Source organism: Abramis brama (assembly GCF_963993115.1).
Source record: "Abramis brama genome assembly, chromosome: 3".
Taxonomy (NCBI): domain Eukaryota; kingdom Metazoa; phylum Chordata; class Actinopteri; order Cypriniformes; family Leuciscidae; genus Abramis; species Abramis brama.
This window is the reverse complement of record NC_139965.1, coordinates 37,205,395-37,228,266: the sequence shown is the minus strand read 5'-3', so window position 1 is coordinate 37,228,266 and position 22,872 is coordinate 37,205,395.

The window sequence follows — 22,872 nt, the reverse complement described above, 5'->3', positions numbered from 1 at the left end:
TTCAGTGTTAAATCAACTGAGCTAAGTGAAGCAAATATGTTAAAGCGCACATCAGTGCTTTTCGGCACAGCCATTTCATCGCTGCAACTTTTTAGAGTTAAGAGCAAATACTGACAGATGTATTTCACTGCCCCACCGCACTTTCAAAGAGGGATCGGGGCCCATTAAAATTGCATGAGGAAGGAATAATTAAACAGAATATTTTCTCTCTGAGAAATGAAGAAATCAAAACGGCAAGGGGCAAATTTGATTTCCCTGGCCTTAAAATAAGATGAAAGGTGAAGCGGAGACACAGGGCTAAAACACGTGCCTTGTCTGGAGCTCTGTCTTTTTTGTTCCTCGCAGCCCTTTAATTTGTCCCTTACTTCCTGCCGTTGTGTGCTCTTATTGTATATGCTTTTATAGTTGGGGCTCGGCTGCATTTGAATTGGTAATTAAACTTATTTTAATATATTTATAAGACTCATCAAGGCAGCCCTGCATATCAAAGTGGCCAAGCTTGTATTGATGTGAGAAATCAAAGCAGTGATTACTCCCTTACATCGGTGGGCTTTAGCTCTTAATTGCGCTGCATGTCCGAAAGATTTGTGGGGAGAGTGACTGGAAGACGACAGGGAGTTCTCATCTTAGGGACGTAGATACAGAAGGAAAAAAAAAAATGTATATTGATTTCAGCCGAAAGTCTCAGTAAACTCATTACTCGACAAAGCTGAACGAAGGCACAGGGTTGTTTAGAACATGCTTGTTAGTGAATGCATCATCTGATCTTTAAGGTTTAAAAAAAAAAGTAAACAAAATTGTATACTAAAACATTTTTGTCACTAAGATAAGCCCCATGATGACCCCTTTTGCAAACAAACACGCAAATGAACAAGTGTAGCATCTGCTTTATTAAAGAAGCATATGCTACGATCCAAGCAACATAATAACAGGTGATTAACTCCAAACAAAGGATGCAATGCTAGCTAAGGTAACGGAGATGTCGAACCATTAGCGCTGAGCTACAGCTTTGCCCCCACCCCCGAACTCTAATTAGACCCGCAAACAATAGCGTGGCTGCAGACCTTGTTATGAAAGAAAAGCAGAAAGGAGGGATAATGAAGGAATACATGGTCCGTTTCTGAACATGTCTACCTCTCCTTTGTGGCAGCAGGAAAGATATGGCGCTCTCCAACGTAGCGTCATTGACTCCTCCTGCCACTTTCCAGGTCACTAATTTTTCAGCTATGAGTTCATTGTGCGCAGACCGATATGCTGTCTTTTTTAATGAGGTTATTTCTGGGTTATTACCTCGCTCCTTGCTAGGCCATCTTATGTGAGAGACCTAATTGATGTAAATCAAATATGGTTAAGCAGGGACCAACCCCTGGGCCACTCCACTTTCATTTCCACATTATAACCACAGAACATTTACCAAACACATACATACCTTCTCTGTATTAAAAAAAAAAGGAAAGAAATGAAAGATGAGCAACTTTTTTTTTCTCCTTTTCATCAATTACCCATCTCTGAATTGGAGAGAGGGATTTGCAGACAATCCCATTCCAAGCGTAAATGTGAGTGCATGCTCACAGATGCAGAAGAGTGAGCTCTGCAAAAGAGACTGAGGTGCTGGCATTTGACTTTTGCTGAATAAGCTCAAGGTGTGCTTTCCCTCAGGTTAGAGAGGTTATTGGGGAGGAAAAAAAAGATGGGTGGGTGAATGAGTGGGGGATGAAATGTTTTAGCAGTGCCTGTTCATTAAGCTCTGTCTCATTCAACAGTGAAATTAGACCTGTGGAGAGAGGTATGATGGCAGATGAATCCCATTTACAGGGCCCTTGACCATTTGACAGTCTCAAACAATGGTTGTGGAACATTCAGAACTGAAGAAATTGCTCCCTTTCAATTTATGAGTGAATTTTAATTGAATTGGCCACACCTACAGGAAGTTGAATTCGAATGACATGAAGAACTTTGGCTGCATCTGAAATTGCTTTTTCTCTGAGTAGGTATATACTACTCAGTATATACTGAGTATATATACTCATGAAGTATATACTGTATGTATATGTATATATATATATATATATATATATATATATATATATATATATATATATATATATATATATATATATACAGTGAGGAAAATAAGTATTTGAACACCCTGCTATTTTGCAAGTTCTCCCACTTAGAAATCATGGAGGGGTCTGAAATTGTCATCGTAGGTGCATGTCCACTGTGAGAGACATAATCTAAAGATAAAAAAAATCCAGAAATCACAATGTATCTCCAAAGAAATCTCCAAGTGGGAGAACTTGCAAAATAGCAGGGTGTTCAAATACTTATTTTCCTCACTGTATATATATATATACAGTGCTATGCATAAGTTTAGACACCCATGCTAAAGTTGACTAAAAAGAGGAATAAAAAAATCATCTTTTGGAAATTGAACTTAATGCCTTAATTAAAAAAATAGGAAAAATCCAACCTTTAAGGACACCAATTTTCTTTGTGAATGAATAATGTATCGTAAATAAATAAATGTTCTTCCTTAAAATACAGGGTGCATAAGTTTGGACACCCCTATGTTAAATTCCCATAGAGGCAGGCAGATTTTTATTTTTAAAGGCCAGTTACTTCATGGATCCAGGATACTATGCATCCTGATAAAGTTCCCTTGGCCTTTGGAATTAAAATAGCCCCACATCATCACATAGCCTTCACCATACCTAGAGACTGGCATGGTTTTATTTCAGTTAGCCTAATAGCTGGTTTGATTTGCATTGAGAGATGATCTTATGGAAAGTACTCCATGCCAGTCTCTAGGTATGGTGAAGGCTATGTGATGATGTGGGGCTATTTTAATTCCAAAGGCCAAGGGAACTTTATCAGGATGCATAGTATCCTGGATCCATGAAGTAACTGGCCTTTAAAAATAAAAATCTGCCTGCCTCTATGGGAATTTAACATAGGGGTGTCCAAACTTATGCACCCTGTATTTTAAGGAAGAACATTTATTTATTTACGATACATTATTCATTCACAAAGAAAATTGGTGTCCTTAAAGGTTGGATTTTTCCTAATTTTTTTAATTAAGGCATTAAGTTCAATTTCCAAAAGATGTTTTTTTATTCCTCTTTTTAGTCAACTTTAGCATGGGTGTCTAAACTTATGCATAGCACTGTATATATATATAGTATGAATGTTTGTAGTATGAATGTAATCTGATTTGTCATGTTGTCGTTGTCATGGGACCTGCCAGTGTCATTTGTGTCACTTCACTGCCATTCACAACTCCTTGGTCTCATGGGATGGTAAAAGTGTCCATTGGATGCACACTTAGGTTATCCAGGTACTTTTCGCATACTATCTATCATGCGTATAAACCTTCAAAACAGCAAGCAAAGCTTTTTCAAGACAGCATTCAAGTTTTTCTTGACAAAAATTGCTTTTCTAGTTACAAATTACAGTCTTGTAAATTTATTTGATTTTTATTTAATTTCACTTACTTACGTTCAACTTGCAATTCTGCTTTCTACCTCAGTTCAAATTCAGAAGTTTCATTGAAATTTAAAGAAATTCCAAATGTCACACAGCCCTTTCTGACACACACAGTACACACACAATCCCACAGTTCTTTCATCCTCTGTGAGTCTTCATCAAGAGTTTCGGGCTTCACTCTGGTTGGTGATTTAGCCACCTGCCACTCCTTTCCGCTGTTTACAAAGTCTGGAGACACACATGAGCTGTTAGTGTTTGGGATTAGAAGTGCAGACTCGGATGCTAGTGATCAAAAGCTGCCCATGACACTGAAACTCCAATATCACTCTCTAAAGTTGCTCTCCTTCATGCTGCTAGTGATTAGCGCCTCGTCCAGAGCATCATCAAAGCTCGCTCTCTCTCTCTCTCTCTCTCTCTCTCTCTCTCTCTCTCTCTCTCTCTCTCTCTCTCTCTCTCTCTCTCTCTCTCTCTCTCTCTCTCTCTCTCTCTCTCTCTCTCTCTCTCTCTCTCTCTCTCTCTCTCTCTCTCTCTCTCTCTCTCTCTCTCTCTCTCTCTCTCTCTCTCTCTCTCTCTCTCTCTCTCTCTCTCTCTCTCTCTCTCTCTCTCTCTCTCTCTCTCTCTCTCTCTCTCTCTCCCTCCCTCTCTCCCTGTCTCTCTCTCCGGGCAGCTGTGTCCCTATAGAACTAGGAGCATGTGTGATGTTTAGCTTCTTTCGGTAAATCCAGGGCTTTATGTCACCCCCTCCCCAGGTCCTCTTACCCTACCACTGTGACATGGCCGCCGGTGGCACATTGACGCCTGTATCCGTTCCTGACGAAGCTAAGCCGGATCAGCCGTGTCGTTGGCGCTCTCTCGCTTGTTCCTCCCGGAACATAATCACAGTCAGTCTGGAGCTTCAGAAATCCCCCATCATCACCAGCACTTCCAGCATCACCACCACCATCATCGTCATCATCATCATCAAAGGATCCAGCATGCCTGTCAATCAGGTGAGCGCTTAGTCTCAATGAGTGGCAGGAGGAGCCGGAAGAGTGACGTTAAGCAGGCAGCTCCATGGCCTTCCGTCAGGCCTGGCAGGCTTCAGGGACAGTGGGGGTGGGTATAACGTCCTTCATCCCGCCAGCTTAGCCTATTGAACTGCCAGCCCTGTGCCAGTCCACGGCAGGAGGCGAGGTGGCACTTATTGATGGGACAGAGGCGTCCAATGGAGAGCACTTTTGGGGGTGGGTGACTTAGAGTAAGCCAGGATGTGTTAGCAGACTTCACTTCCTTCAAACCTAACAAGGTGCAGCTTCTAGACACAACCGTATGTATGTGGAGGATCGAGAGACAGAGTGTCACTGGGGTTTTTGTAGAAAAAATGTCAAATTTGTTCAGATTTGGTTTAAATTTAGGTCAGTTTTTTTCCTTCCTCTGTCAAAACACTTTAATGTTTGCAGAGTGACTCTTGTTTGCCTTTAGCTAGACCAAAATAACATCAATGACATTGAGATTTTCCTTCAGAGACTTGATTTGAAAGTACTCACAACAAGTTCAGCCTCCTATTTAATGCAGTCATTGCTTACAGAGGGCACCACGCTGGGTATCAAATGTAATTAGCTGTATTTGCTGGAGCTCTACTTCAATCATTGGCAACGACTATTGTATTGCGCCACAAGACAGACTAAAGATGCATCCTGTTGCGAGCGGCTTATAGTACAAGAAAAAAAAAAAGAAACAAACCCATGGCATCCACATCACAGTACTTTCACCTTCCCTGCTGTTAGCATAACACCCAGTATCAACTTTAGCTTGGAAAATAAGTGCTGTTGTCCACAGTCTGGCCAGCTTTAAGTTCGGGACATACTTTAATTTGTTCCTCTTATCTTATCGGTGAGCACACCCTCAGTTGATGGTGGTGATGCTCTTAAGTGAAGTGCTGGTATTATCCTGCTACCTCTGCAGGCCTCTTCTTTAATTTAGTTGTTATAATTAGCCATTAAATGGTGTCAGTTTCTACAGCTACTAACAGGCCCACTCTGTTCTGCTTGTCTGCATTATCAGTTTGGGTGCTTGTAGAGGGGAGGAGGGGGACCAAGAAAGTAAATTATAATGAAGGCCTATATAGTCCAATTACCGATAAAAGCAGCCAAGTGCAGTGCTGTAATGAGGTGCCACTACCTTTCCTTCTCCCCCTTCCCCTCCGAACACATCGATGGGAATACCTAATCGCTAGTTTTATTACTTTGAGCCCCTCTCGCTGAGGGGTTTTAACCCCAGGACTTTCAATCTGAGTGGGACGATCACAGCAAACAAATACAACGGTGGCGCTGTCCATGCTAAACAAAGTTGGTCTAGAGGCGGGGGTGACGGGATGATTGGGTAGGGAGAAAACAGACAGAGGGATGAAGGCAATGAAGTGAGGACACAGGGAGGAGGAGGATGATGTGCTGAAAGAGAGAGCGGAGGAAGCCTGTCCTCATGTTCTCACTTTAATGGGTCAGTATTTAATTATTTGGAATAGCAGAGCTGTCTTTTGTAGCCAGGGATGTAGTTCCTTGCTAGAGCACTTACAAGGCAGGCAGGTAATTAAACTGTAAGATCAACCGCTGGCCCTCCTCTTCCTCTCGTTCTCTTTCTGCTATGTCCCTCTCTTATTCTCCTCTTCTTTGTCAGGTGAGGCGGCACGCATCGGAAAACAAGTGGAATTCAGGAAATGGAGAGAACGACAGATAGAGAGGGAACAAATTAAGGTTGGGAAGACTCTCATAGCTAATAGCCGACTCTTCTGGGGCCAAAGCAGCATAAATACTGACTATTATACATGAGTCCATTGTATTAGATTAAAGTAGTGTCCTCTCTTGTGTCATAGGCTTTGTGTGAAAGTTAAGGCAGCTGTCTTTCGGTCTCACTGCCCAGTAAGTCAATGATTTCATTGTCAGCATTTTTGCATGAATGTACCTCATAAAGAAACTAATTTAGTAGCTTTAATAAGAATACATTTCTTTTTTGAATGCTGCTGTTAAATGCTCTGGCAAGGAGATTAACATATGGGACTGTGTACAGCTCACTCAGGGGAGGAGCTAAGCAAATAGGGCAGATTCAGTCGTCGGCAGGGCCTGTTCCAATGTGACGTCACATTGGAGCACATTTCTGAACGGTTTCAATTTGTCAAGTCTCAATTTGAGACACTGCTACAGATTTATAGGGACAATTCCACAATAGGGTGGTTGTGTCCATTGCAGACACTTAAATATGTTCAAAAACAATATAAAAGTGAATTTTGCTAAATACTGTAGGTCCCCTTTTTCATGATGGTTAAACTTCTATTAATCCGCGAATCACATGCGTGCTGAACAGTGGGGCTTGGTCCGTACGGATCATGGATCAACTACAAAAATAATGTGTTGACTCAAAAAATGTTTTGAGTTATGACAACTTATATTTCATTCAACCAACAAAGTACAGTTGAGTTAAAGGAACTTAATTTGTAGCATGAACACAACATTTTTTTACGTTGATTAAAATAAATAAATAAATAACTTAAGAAAAAATAAATAAATTAAGTTGCTCCAACTGTTTGAGTTATAGCCCTGAAACCAATATTATCTATTTTAGTTACACAGCTATCATAGCACATGCTAAAGGTAACTTCAATATAGTGTTTACCTTCATGTTATCTAGTCTTCAGCACAGTGGTAACCACAAAAACTTCAACAGAAACTCTTTTAAATGTCAAACTTAACAGGTCTTTCACTTTCCTAAAACCAAATAAAATAACATTTAATTTCAGCATATCCAGTCTTATGCAAAGCATGCTTAGAACTAGAAAAAAAACAAAACAAAAAAAACAGGAAAATATTTTTTTACTTCTATGAATTAAAACCATGAATTTGTTTAAGTTGTGGTAACAGGTCCCCTGAATTACTTTTTAAAGTGTACGGCCCATTGCAACACAAGGCATCCTAACCTTGTCATATCAAATGATCTAGAACAGATTCAAGTAAGCTTTAGTCATAACTAAGCAAATATTTATGATAATATTTCATATTATTTATAATATAAAAAATGGGCATTTATCAAATTCTTTTCTTCATTTTTTGTGTTCATCAGAACACAATAGACTCTTTTCCTGAAATCATGGCCCAGAACGGTTTGTAATGCAACTGAATTGCAGAAAAGAAAACAGAAAAGTGCTTAATATTTTTTTTTTTTCACCAACCATCAAGTTATGTGCTCAAAATTATGGGATGTTATTATTATTAATATCTATTTTGGATTAGGATATATACTACCGTTCAAAAGTTTGTGGTTTGATCAAAAATATAGTAAAAACGGTAATATAGTGAAATATTAATACAGTTTAAAATAACTGTTTTCTATATTAATATATATTTTAATTGTAATTTATTCTTGTGATGGCAAAGCGGAATTTTCAGCATCATTACTCCAGTCTTCAGTGTCACATGATCCTTCAGAACAAAATCATTCTAATATGCTGATTTTGTACTCTACAAACAGTTGTGCCACTTTATATTTTATGGGAACCACAATAAAAAATAAAATAAAAATCCAGGATTCTTTGATGAATAGAAAGTTTATTTGAAATGTAAATAATTTGTGATATTATAAATGTATTTTCTGTCAATATTGATCAATTTGCATTCTTGCTGAATAAAAGTATGAATTTCTTTCTTAAAAAAAAAAAAAAAACACATAAAAATCTTACTGACCCCAAACTTTTGAATGGTACCTTGAAGCCTTCCTACCTCTGTATACTGCCTGCAGCATCTTTCAACCTTCGGGCACAGCCATATAGTATTGCTCTCTTTCAAATGAATTTGGTTACTCTGATGAAGCTAAAGGCACATCAATTAAAAATGAAGGTTAATGTTGAAGTTTAACCATTCTTAAGATGTTATTTTAGCCTATACAAGAATCGACTTACAAAGAGCTACCAATTGGACGAGCAAAGGTAGTAAGTTAGAGAGTCTGGGTCTGGAAAGAGAGAGACGGTGTTAGCGTCGTATTGTTTGCCAGTCTGCACTGAGGACAGACGATGGATTAAACCATGAATGAGTGATTTATTAGCTGCTGCTGTCACGCTGCTTAGATGGATTACTACACACAACCTTTGACCCCACTTACCAGAGTCCTCACCGCCACAGTGTGGGACGAAAGGTGTTCCGTGTGTGAACGTGCACGTGTGTGTGTGACTTAGATCGCTGGCCAGCTGTATGTTGGTGACAGGATGGGACCGCTTGATCAATGGGCTAATGAACAGCCCATTTCATAGATGGGATGAACTGACTCTCTTGTGTTCATTGAGTGTCTATAGTAAAAGCCCACTCTATGTTCTCTGAACCCTTTGTAGAGGAAAAAACAATGCAACGCAGAGGACAACAGACGTTTCTATGAAAGAACTAACGGCTGTTTACAAAAGGTTTATCTTCATCTCTCTTCTTTTCAATAGGTTCATCATTAACTGTGTGTTCTGAATAGTATTAAAGTACAACAGCTTCTTAACTTTCCCAACACAGATCATTTACACTTCTAGGGCTTAAAAAAATCTTTAATATCCCTGAGAGAAGCAGATACACTTTCAAGAAATATGAGCCGATGCTCACAGCTGATGGTTTTCCCTGATTACAGCAAAGTACAGCAGAACAATAGAGGGGCGCGGGGGGTTAGTTAAGGAATTTTTAAAACAGGCAAATATTACAGGAGATGAAGCTTAGGCCTATACCATCTGCAAAGTGAGAATGTGGATTTTCCTTAATGCAGCAAATCTAATAACAAAAGTGTCTGATATCGTTGTTTTGTTTTTGCTTTCTTTTCTTTTCTTTTCTTTCCCAATTGTTATGACACAGATGGCTCTCCCTTGCTCTCTCCTGTTCATGGATTTATTTTATCTTTTCTTTCCTTTTTCCATCTTTCCTTTCATGACTTTCACTCTCTCACACACTTTTTCTGTAATTCGTTTCAGGAACTCTGGCAATAAAACCCAAAACAAAAGGAAGAGGCTTTTGTACCTTTGCTGACTTTGTTACTCGCTGGCGTAATAAAGAAAAGTAATATGCTTTAAACATTAAATAAGACTTTAATTGGAGCACATGAAAAACGTACCATGGGAAGATGTAATTGAATGTTGCTGGGGAGCCGGGGGAATTAAAATAGGTCGTTTTATGCTTTGCTTTATTTTTGATTGAATCTGCTCCTAATTGGCCTCGACAGTAGTATTATCAGTTTTAGGCGGTATGTGAGGAGCTCAATGGCACAGCTTCTCCGTCACATGAGATGAGAGGGGGGAAAGACTGAGAGGAGGGGAGAACCAATGACAGAGACAAATGTCTTCGCTTTGACAGCTGCCCTCCATATTGCCCTCCGCACAAATACACAACAAACCGTTGCAAGCGGATGCATCAAACTATTAATCACTAAGCAGTTTTTGAGGAAATTACAACTATTGCAGCATTTTTGTCCAGTTTAGGAAAGTTCATTTGACTGGTGAAGAGACAGTCCTACACCTGGAGGCTTTTCTCATTTCATACAATCATTCCAGAGAGATTGAATGCTCGCAAGAGCCGATGACTTATTGGAATGGAAGATTGTAAACAAATAGATTTAAGGTGCACATTTTGGTGAAATTCCATTGGCAAAAAGGATCCACTGTCTGTTGTCAATAGTGTAGCGAATCATGAAGCACAGCTCACCCAGAAGTCACTTTCAAAGCAAGCAGCTTTCTGTTAATCAAAGCAGTGAATTCACGTGGCCAGCTTGAACACAACAAAATCTGTGTGGGGAATTTTTTTCACCCTCAAGCCAAATTTCCTTTTTAAATTGCTGGATATCACATGTAAAATTTTACTGAACAACAGTAAGTGTTGACAGCAGCTTTAGAAGAAAAAACTAAATCGGTAATGGCCAGTAACATCACTAAAAGTAACAAAGTGTAACTTCATTTCTCAGTAGTTTGGTTGTAGTAGTGTTATTTTTCTCTTCAGTAGCAAAACTTTTTTTTTGATTAAGTAATGGGGTAGTTCTGTGAAACGCCTGAACGTTTACATTATTTTGGAAGTAAAGACGTGTTCAGAGTATTTTCTGTTGGCTGTTAAAAATCTGAAAAAACAATGTCTGATTCACGAATTATTCAAGATCCTTTTTCCATGTAGGTTGTAGTGTAACTAGCTACTTTCTCACATGGCTAGCAATAATTTTCTTATTAGCTTGGCCAACTTTTTTCTTTCTTTCTTTCTTGAAAATGGACTTGACACAAGCAGTGCAGGGCAGGGCAATAACATTTTGGGCTAATCCTCACACACACTGCTTTCATTTGTCTTCAGAAGACTGCCATACTTTTGTGGTGTGCTTTTGTCTCTTTTTTGGAGATTGGGAGTCGTGTAAAAATGATTCAAAGATTTCTCTTTTTGTGCCTGATAGAAAACTAAAATGGCTTTGAAATAACATGAGAGTGAGTAAATAATGATAGTATATATATATTTTTTTTTTTGTGTGTGTGTGATCTATCCCTTTAAGGCGGAACATTAACAGGAGAAGAAACGTAATGACTGATAACTGGTGGGAGTTGAGTGTCTTTTCCCACTCAAGGAGAGGAGGAAGTTAAAAAAGCCCTGGAGACACCCTCTTCCTTTCTTTTCTCTTTCTTTCTTTAAGTCATTCTCCTGTTCCTGTTCTCTCTTTCCTTATCATCGTCTCCACACTAAAATTAGGTCTTCTGTTAGCTGGGCTGCCGGTGCTCCAAGGAAGGCCTCATGGGAGCAACAATGCAGGGAGCACGGTTGTGTGTGTGTGTGTGCTGGAGGGAATCCACCTCACCTTGGCAGGCGTTTAAGAGTAAAAGGAGGGCTAAAGTGTGCATAGAGCTTAATCCAGCTTCCTGCGGTCTCTCCGGTATAAGGTGGCACTGCCCTGTGAGAGAGGAATTGCTCTGGTCTAGAACATGCTCTCAGGAGAGTGTTACTATAAAGAGAGAGAGTTTCCACGCTGTTATCAGATGCACTAGTACACTATTGTTGGTGTTTTTATAAGTTGCTTACTGTACGGCTCTCACGCGCCATTGATAGTGCCGATGAGAGAGCGCTTACGTTTCGCATCGTTGTGCATGAGATTGAGGGAAAGAAGGAGAGCACAAAACGAGAAACAATGAGAAACTCTTATAGTCTGAACTATAAGTCTGTCTCTCCTCACCCTCCTCCCCCCCTCTCTCTCTCTCTCTCTCTCTTTCTCTCTCTCTCTCTCTCTCTCTCTCTCTCTCAAATGGATAATTCTAGTGATGGCCCTGACAGCCCATGGTTTAGATTTTGATTTATGTTCTTCCAAAGCTAAAATCAAAGAATCCATCTAGTGCTATTTTATGGCAGCTGGGATGATGAATGGTGCAGTCTCTGGGCCAAACGAAGCCGCTGTGTCTTTGCCCCGGATTTTAATTGCTAAAGTAGCCAGTCATTGCTCAGGATTCAACAGTGAGCATGCTGCCTTTCTCTCCCTCTCCCTTCAAAGTGCACTGTAGATGGCTGCTTTGAACGAAAATTGAATTTAGTTTACTGTAACTTGCTGTTAAATCATTCATAGTGTGGCCATAGGGAACTCATATAACAAGTATAAGTAATGGCTTTCGTAATGGGCAGAACTTTGAAGTGTAAATTTCACATGTATATTTAATGTATGGAAATAAAAAAAAAAGAATTTAAGTAATACACAAGATGAAGATTTGATACAGTTTTATGTTGCCTTTCTATGCAAACAGCCCTTTTGTGTTCATACACAGTTTAGCATTTCTCATTTGCTCATTTTGTGAGTCACGCTCCCATCTCATCTTTATTTTGTGAAGGGGGAAGCAGAAATAAGCTGGAGGACGAAAAGAAAGTTTGATTATCTTGGGGGCTAAGCGCAAAAAAGTTGAGTAATATGTTTTTGTGATGGACAAAGTGACAAATACCAGAGCAAATGAGATACTCTGCGTGTGTGTGTGTCATTATGAAAGCGCCTCGTTTAATAAGAAGTACAAGAAGCTCGGCGTTCCTAATTTTACAGGGACGCACACTTTCTGTGGCCGATAAAAGTCATAAATGCACGTAAATAAAATCAGCCTGTGTGCGTCATTAATCAAATGGGACAAGATGTCAAGATTCCCCCCTTCACGAAAAAAAGGCGTAAAAAAAGAGCAGTAGCAATGCTCTCTAAACTCCCACAAAATCAATGATGCAAATGAGAAAAACAAGCAGGCAATAAATTCTTTCACATCTGCACACCCCAGTGAGAATTTTTTTAATAATTTTTAATAAAGCATGATTGTAGTTTGTAGCACTGAATAATTTAATCATGCAGAGATATGGAGGAGAGAGAGAGAGGAAGAGAGGGGGTGGGGGAATTCGAAAATTTCAATCTCAAATCTTTAGCTGTGTTCTATGGGGGGGGTGTTTCCTACTTATGTACTTATGTATGTAACCCATTAGTTTGTTTCCCTCTTTGCTCTCTTGCCATGAGGGGGTTACATCAATGACACCAATTGTCCTCAAAGGACATTTTAATAAAAAAAAACAAAAAAACATTTTGCTGATGGTGATAGTGTGTAACTATCAGAGGAAAACAATATATATGGTATTTATGATATATATATATATATATATATATATATATATATATATAAACAATTAAATTAAATTAAAAAAACATGTATGTATATGCATGGAGGTGTGGATGAGCAGCCTCAGGTGAAACAAAGACTTGCCAGTAATTTATAACAATGACACAGGAGCGAAGTTTCTCTAAATGAGGCATTCAGATAGCCAAACCAGTCATTTATCCTTATGATTAATACAAATGATATTCCTAATAATAAATATTGCTGCCTCGCAGCTAGCAGGCAGAGAGAGAAAGCAAGGGAGTGAAGAATAAAGCGAGACTGCAAATCCATGTTGGCCGTACATGTCTCATTGTGTGACTGTTTGTGTGTGTGAGCATCGTTTGTTTACAGTAACTGGTAAAAACTGCATGATGATCTCAAAGCCGTATCTCAGATTTTCTCTCCTCCCTGAGGTTTTTTGGCTTTTCACAGGTGCCTCGTGCACATACTTTTTGAGGGGGCGCAAGTGGCTCACATGTCCAAAGGGTAAAATATTTTAGACAGCAATTCAGTAGTTAATTTTAGTGCATGCTATTCTAGTAGTAGAATTTCAGATGAACAATTCCTATGTATGTATGTATGCTTGTATGTATGTATGTATAAGCATGCATGCATGTAAATATGTATTTAAATATTATTTATTTATTGTTACACAGAAAAAAGTTTGAGTGACATTAGTGTGAGTAGATGACAGATTTTCCAGTTTTAAAGCAAAATTATTATTATTAAAAATAATATATATTTTTGCTGGGAAAAGTTTGATTTTTTTATAATATATAAATATATGTGTATGTGTGTGTGTGTGTGTGTGTATATATACATATATACTCGCTTATATAGCCATCATACACATTTATTTGGTAAGTGTGTGTGTGACTGAATAGTATAGAGGGTAGAGACTAGACAGAAACCCCATGTGAACATCGTCTCACAGACATAGTCGAACCACTTATTTCCAAATATCAACCCCTTTAATATGTATTTTTCTCCTTGCTGGGCCATAATAATGCACAGAAGAGAGCTATCATAATCGGAAAAGGCGAGGAACAGTGGGAGCAGGGGCCTTTAAACAAATGAAGCTGTCAGTACAACACAAAGCCCCAGAGAAAAATTACTGAGTCGGACGCCATACTTATGCAGAGTATGCCTCTTCTTCTCCTCTCCTGCTCTCTCTGTTCTCCTGCCATCCCTTCTTCGCCACATTCCCCCCCCCTCCTTCCTGCCCTGCCTGCCTGACAGAGCAGTAGTAAGACAATCGGAGAAATTATTTAATACTCAGAGAAATTTTTCATCAGCCAGGAACATAGACTCCTAACTTGCATGCTTGCACATGGGGATGATTTTTGAGGGGGCACAAGTGCCATTCCTTGTTAACTTTGTACCCTGGGTGTGAAGGGTGTTTTTTGTTGATTGTGAAAGGGAAAATAAGTATATATATACACTACCGGTCAAAAGTTTTAGATCGGTAAGATTTTTAATGTTTTTTTAAAAGTCTCTTTTGCTCATCAAGGCTGCATTTATTTGATTAAAAATACAAAAAATAATAATAATATTGTGAAATATTATTACAATTTAAAACAGTTATTTTCTATGTAATATACAGTAAAGTGTAATTTATTCCTGTGATCAAAGCTGAATTTTCAGCATCATTACTCCAGTCTTCAGTGTCACATGATCCTTCAGAAATCATTCTAATATGATGATTTGATGCACACCAAACATTTCTGATTATTATCAGTGTTGAAAACAGTTTTTTAAATTTTTATTTCAGGATTCTTTGATGAATAGAAAGTTCAAAAGAACAGCATTTATCTGAAATAGAAAGCTTTTGTAACATTAAACACTACCGTACAAAAGTTTGGGGTCAGTAAGAATTTTTATTTTACTTTTTGGGGGAAATAAATAAAATAAATCAATACTTTTATTCATCAAGGGTGAGTTAAACTGATCAAAAGTTACAGTAAAGACATTTACAATGTTAAAAAAATACTCTATTTTAAATAAATGCTGTTCTTTTGAACTTTCTATTCATCAAATAATTCTGAAAAAAAAATATACACAACTGTTTTCAACATTGAAAATAATAATGAATGTTTTTTTAGGATACAATCATCATGTTAGAATGATTTCTGAAGGATCATGTGACACTGAAGACTGGAGTAATGATGCTGAAAATTCAGCTTTCATCAGAGGAATAAATTACACTTTAAAATGTATTAAAATAGAAAACAGTCATTTTACATTGTCATAGTATTTCACAATATTAATGTTTTTTTGTTTTGTTTTTATAAAATAAATGCAGCCTTGGTGAGCAGAAGAGACTTCTTTTAAAAACATTAAAAATCGTACCGATCTAAAACTTTTGACCAGTAGTGTATGTATGTATGTATATATATATATATATATATATATATATATATACTGTACATATACATATACATATATATATATCTGTACATATACATATACATATATATATATATATATCTATATCTATATATATATCTATATCCATATATATATATATATATATATATATATATATATATATATATATATATACATACATACATACATACATACATACATATATATATATATATATATATATATATATATATATATATATATATATATATATATATACATACATCAACAGAAGCAGCAATTCAGCAGCAGCATAAGTAGCAGATCTATTCCGCCAAGACCAAATACATTAACATTGTCATATCCATTACCATGCTAAAAATCTTCTGAGAGTTGTCATGATAAAAATGTAGATAATGACAGAAGATAATTTGGAGAGGGTTTTTTTTTTTAAAGCTTGCGATTTTTACGAATCTATAAACAACTGTGGTAAGTAGACACTTCGTGTCACGTGCATAGCATAGCCTTCTCTGTCGGCACAGAGGGCTTTTCTTGTGATAAATGCAGGGAGATAGTCAGGCTGACGTAGAAGATTTCAGAACTAGAGACACGCATCCAAACTTTAATCGAGGATAGTAAGAATGCAAGGGCTTTAGATACTGCTTTGGATGCGACTAGCTTAGTGAACTCTGTACATTGTTAGGTTCCGGCTGTAGAGCCCGTGCAGCAGGGCAACTGGGTGACCGTGAGACACTGTAGTCGAGGGACAAAACACCGCTCTTCCGTTCTGATTACCATAATAAATAGATTCTCCCCACTCAGTGAAACACCCACTAAGAATCCTGTTGCAAGTGCCCTAGTTATTGGCGATTCTGTTACACGGAATGTGACAATAGAGACACCAGCCACCATAGTCACATGTTTGCTGGGAGCCAGAGGGCCTGACATCAAAACAAATTTAAAAGTGAAAAGTGCTGGCAAATGCTAATCGTAAATTCTCTAAGATTATTATTCACGTCGGCACTAATGATGTTCGACTTCGCCAGTCGGAGATCACTAAAATTCACGTTAAAGAGGTGTGTGAACTTGCATGTATGATGTCAGGCACTGTTATTTGCTCTCGTCTCCTTCCTGTTCTCCGGAGTGATGAGATAGGCCTACTTAGTAGACTGTCCTCATTCAATGGCTGGCTGTCTAAGTGGTGTCCGCAAAATAATATAGAATTCATAGACAATTGGAAAAGTTTTTGGGGCAGACTTGATCTGTTGAAAAGAGATGGTATTCATCCCTCCTGGGATGGTGCTGCCCTTCTCTCTAGTAATATGGCACATAGTTTTAGAGCTCAAACATGAATTGGGGCTCAGGTCAGGAAGCAGACAGACTGGCTAAACTGACCGTCTGCTAGCTGTCTCACACCACTGAGGTCAGATAAATCCCATCACATCTTTCACCTAGATATCATCATATAGAGACTGTGTCTGTTTCCCGAATTAGGAAATACAAAAAACTCCCAAACCCATTTAAGGGTAAATATTTAATTGATGTTCAACAAATAAAAACAGATATAATACAAATGACCAAATGATAAAGCTCAGGTTTCTGAAAATTTGATCCCTTACTTCAAAAGCACTTATTGTTAATGATATGATATGACTTATTGCTAAAACCAGACGATTACATTACTTTAAATGAATCCACTCCCCAAGATTATTGTTATAAACATGAGCCTTGTCTGAAAGGCAAAGGGGGAGGTGTTGCTGTAATTTATAGTAATACCTCCAGAATTACTGAGATGTCTTGTTTCAAATATAATTTTTTTGAAGTGATGGTGCTTAATGTAACACTATCTAATGTAAATTATAAATCATGTTTGAGATTTGTGGCCACCAGGCCACAATAAAGACTTTATCAAAGAATTTGCTAATTTTCTATCAGAGTTAGTACTGGCTGTAGATAAAGTCCTAATTGTTGGTGATTTTAATATACACGTAGATAACAAAAAAGATGCACTGGGACTGGCATTTAAACAGGGTTCCCGCGGGGTCTTAAAAAGTCTTAAAAAGTCTAAAATTCTGAACTTCAAATTTAAGGCCTTAAAAAGTCTTAAAAACGGCCAGATTTTCATCCGCGGTCTTAAATTTCATTTAGTCAGGTCTTAAAAAGGGTTTACCCTCGTTTATTTCCAGAAACGCTGGCCGCAGAAAGTTATTACAAAGTAGCAAAAAAGTATCGAGTCGTAGCCTACGAAGCGGAGCTCTAGAGCAGGGTCTCCAACACGTCGCTCGCGGCCTGATTGGAGGTCGCTCGCCAAGAGGCCGTTCACATATCGCGTCTTTTGCGCGCTCAAGTTCGTTCAAATGTAGGCGCGCGGTAAGCGTGCTCATAATAGAAGAGACGCGCTCGTTTTTTCCAGGCGCTGTCTGAAAGCTCAGTCAACAGGAATGATGGGGGTGCACCCAAACACTACGGGTGGTGTTCTCTTCTCCGTAAATGAATCTTGTAGCAGAGCTACAGCAAGCGTTTTTCGGTGGTGGGAAATCCATTAGCCACTAAAACTTCTTTGTCGTTGTGGAGACGCAGGGCATGGTTGCAGCAACAACAGACGCCACGGGAAAATCTGACCTAATTTTACTATTAATAATAAAAGATAAGCTAAAGTGCATTGTAAATGTCAGTAATTTATCTTTTTGGACTCATTCTTTTTATAAAAAAAAATATTTAAAGTCTGAAATATGTGAGGTTTATCTTTTTATAAAACCTTTTTTGTCAAACCTTTATTTTAACTTGTACATGTTAGTATATAACATGCAAGACACAAATATTCATTTTTAATGGAAATTTATTTGTTATTTGCTGGTTTTCGACATAAAACATGGTGAATTGATTTCATTGTGTAGTATTTGTACTTTTTGAACAGGATTCTGTGATCATTTTTGTCACTATAATCATGAAATTAAATGTTCATGCCATTTCATCTCTAGTCATGATCAACTAAAATCAACTAATTATGTGTTTTTTACAGTATAATATGCAAAGTACAATTTTCTATAAAAAAAAATATTTGATTCTGTTCTTTTCTCTGACACGCGTTGTTGGGTGTGGAAGGTTACTAATGTGATTTATCTGTAAATTAAATTAATGCTTTTTCAATTACTGAATTCACTGAAATAAAATTAATTCTTTGATTTGAATATTTATTTGGTAATGCGTCGTGTAGGTCTTAAATTTCAATCTTTATGGTCTTAAAATGTCTTAAAAGGGTCTTAAATTTGACTTACTGAAACCTGCAAGAACCCTGTTTAAAGACATTCTGAACTCTATTGGAGTTAGACAACACGTCTCAGGACCTACTCATTGTCGTAATCATACTCATACTCAATCATCTAATATTATCCCGTGGAATCAATGTTGTGATGACATCTCAGATCATTATCTAGTCTCGTGTATACTTCATATAGCCAAGGCTTCAAAGCCGACTCCGTGTTACAAATATGTTAGACCTATCACTTCTGCTACTAAAGACTGCTTTATTAATAACATTCCTGATCAGTTTCATCTCCTCAGCATCCCAGATAGCTTAGAAGATCTCGGTATTGCGACAGAAATTCTTGACTCTCTTTTTTCCAGCACTGTAGACACAGTTGCTCCTTTGCGCTTAAAGAAGATTAAAGAAAATAGTTCAATGCCGTGGTACAACGAGCACACTCAGGCCCTTAAGAGAGCAGCCATAAAAATGGAGCGCAACTGGAAGAAAAGAAAACTAGAGTTTTTTTTTTTTCACGTTTCATGGAAAGAGAGCACGATTGCGTACAGAGAGGCCTTAAAAACTGATTGATCTGCTTATTTGTCAACCCTATTAAAAGAAAATAAACAAAACCCTAGGTATTTATTTGAAACAATGGCTAAATTAACGAAAAATAAAGCTTCAACCCCAGACATTTCCAAGCAGCACAGCAGTAATGACTTTATGAACTTCTTTACTTACAAGATTGATAATATCAGGGAGAAAATTATAACTATGCAACCGTCTACTACAGTATTGCATCAGACAGTGCATTGTAGTCTCCCTGAGGAAAAATTTGATTCATTCAGTGCTATAGGAGAGGAAGAATTTTCTAAACTCGTTAACCCTTAGGGGTCTAAGGTGTTTTTGGGCTCCTTGAGATGTTCTGACATGCCCTGACATTTGTGCTTTTTCCAGTTGCTTATAAACATATTAATGGCAAAGGTGTAATTACACTCTATTCAGCACAAACAGGGCTACCATAATATGTGAGCAACATATATGTACATGTTTGTATTTTTGAGAGAATAATGTTTATGCATGGTTATTGAACAAACTACAAATTAAAGTTTCTGAAATAAGGCCACAAAACACATAATATGTGTCCACAAGACTTTTGACTAATGGATGTTTTCACCTAGAGTTTTTGCTTCAAAGTGATGTGAAAATCATCCTGCCTTCTCATTCACATAAAACAATACATTGATTTAAATTTTGTAAGACACTTTTTAGAAAGGCAATATGCGTGGGGGCGTGAATGATCATGAATAATGCTGTGATTCACACCTGAGAAGACAGTGACTCGCATAATGAGCTGCATAATGAGCCTTTCAGTCAGGTATGTCACTGAGAAGGAACCACAAGAAAGAATGCGAGGACAAAAAAAAAATTATATATATATATATATATATATATATGTATATATATGTGTATCTTTTGTCTTCGAATTCTTTCTTTGTTCTCGCATTAACAACAATATAATCCAAATATAAATGAAAGTCAAAAGCACATTTTTAGTACACAGTCATACCTGAAAACAAATCATGTTCAAATAGGCTATATGTCAGGATACAGACCAGGAGACAGAGGTAAGTGAATCAAACACAGCTTTATTTACAGATGATCAGAGTGCGAGGTGAGTATTCACTCAATTTAAGTGCAGAAGTCGTGAAGGAAACTCGATGTGGAGTGAAAAGCAGGTAAGCACTTTCACTTTGGATAAGTTGACGTCAAGCAATCACAGTTCAGTAATCTTTGTCTCTTCTCTTTCAGATGCAGATCGGCAATCAAACAAGCTCAGTTGAAACACTGGAAACTCAAAGGAACACAGGATCTCAGGCAGCATGATCTTCAGGTAAGTATACATTACAGCTTGAAGTCTTGATGTATCAGAGGAAACGGAGACAACGGATTATGGTCTGTTCCTGTTGGAGGCTTGACCCAGACTGAAATCACAGAGAATGTTTTATGCGTTGACTGAAGAGGTTAATGATTGGGAACAGGTGCGGGTGATTAATGATCCTGAGAGTGAGTGCAGGTGTGCTAGAGGGAATCTTGGGTAATGTAGTGCAAAAACCAACGGTAACCGTGACACTATATGGGCCATTCTAGAGAGTTGGTTCAAAGTTGGAAACAGCTTGAAATAAATGTCTTTTTCCACAAATTTTGTATGATGCAAATTGTATCATATCCAAGGTAAATTTTCTAGTTATTGTGCAGTTAATTCTCATACTGTATTTTCAGCAAGTTTTGGAAGATTTATCCTCTCCCCAAATTTGTCACTAATAAAACACAATAATAAATACATTTAATGATAAGGCTTATATTGACCTATTAAGATTTTGTTTACATCTACCTTGTAAATATATTTTTTGCTATTTTATTAAACAGTTTTCACATGTAAATCAAGAACAATTACAATTTTAACAATATTTCAAGTGCAATCTTTCTTTGTAAAAAGCATACATTTTATCATACGTATTTCAAAGTTAAGGATTCATTAGTTTGAATTGGAACAAACACTATAATAACATCTTAGTTGATAATTCAATATACCTACTTTATTTTTGACAAAACATCCCATACTATATATTTAACATGAGCAGAAATTGGCAAACAAAAGCTTATTTGATGTGACAATAGTCTATTTTACTGTAAAAACGTTTTAATCTATCCAAAACTAGTCAATGAAATCTTGTCTAAACATTCATATTTCGTCTGTAACATCGTTTTTATGATATATTGATATGGGGCATATAAATGTTAATTTGCAGTTTAATACGTTGCTTATACAAAGACATTTTATTTCAACATATTTCAGTCGATTTTTACTCATCTCAGTATAGCAATATAGTTTGGGAAAAGCTAAACTAGTAGATGTGTTCATGTTCATGTGAAAATAGCATGTTGTAAGTGACTGTAGTAAACAACAGCACACATCTGTGTCGTTCATTCACACATAGACACGCAATTCATATTTAACCAGTCTTTTTGCGGTTTACATACACTATATTGCGATTAGAACAAAGCACTTAAGAATAAAGCACTTAAGGTCCTTGCACACTGAGTCCGAAATTTTCGCATGCGTTTTTTCGGATTCGTGATTCGGTGGCTCTGAATTGTCAAAACACCATTCACCATTTTATGTATATATATGTATATTATATTATTATAATTATTTTTTTCTTCAAGGCTTGCACCTTGGAACCTATTTCAAGGTTTGTGTTCTCGAGCCACCAGGCACTGTTGTTGTGCGGATGAGCAGCCGGAGCACGTTAAGGGTTTTCTGTTAGAACAGTGTCGTGTAAGCGGCCCCTAAGTTAATAACTAATGATCTTTGCAACGGAAGTGAATCGATCAAAACTAACTTTAGCTGGACAATAACTTTTTTCTAGAGCTGCTGTAAAGCCAAAACAATCTCTTTTACTTTAATTTCCTATTATCACTGTTAAGCTGCTTTGAAACAGTCCATATTGTTAAAAGCGCTAGATAAATGAAGGTGACTTGACTGACTTGACATGCATTACTGCAGCTACTGAAGCACAGAAGAAAGGGTGGGGTACAGTGGTGTCCGTATATGGAGCTAGAATTGTGTCTTTATTACATGCGAGAAAATAAATGATCTGAGAGGAAAAAAAAAGTTTGAGAGAAAACGTTATCACACTGATAGCAAAAAAGCATTTCATGAGAGAAAAAAGAATATTTGAGAGAAAAAGTTTTCATACCAATAGCAAAAAATTATATTTGAGACTAAAAAAAGTTTTGAGAGAAAGTATTTTCTTATAGAACATAAAAAAAATATAAATGTGAAATTTTTAAAATTATTTCTGAGAAAAAAAACTCTCTCAAATATATATTTTTGCTATCAGTGTGAAAACATTTTCTCAAAAAAAAAAAAAAAAGTGTTTCTCTCAAAACGCTTTTCTTTGCTCTCGATGCAATTTCTTGCTCTTGTGTCAGGATTTTGCTTTCACTGTGAAAATTGTGTCATGGGCGAGGCCACGTTCCTATTGGCCAGTCGGGTGAGCATCGTCTTGTCTACTATTTTTAAATCAAATGCCAAATCTCTGTATCAGGCACACACATATTCGTGGGTTGCTAATGTAAGAGT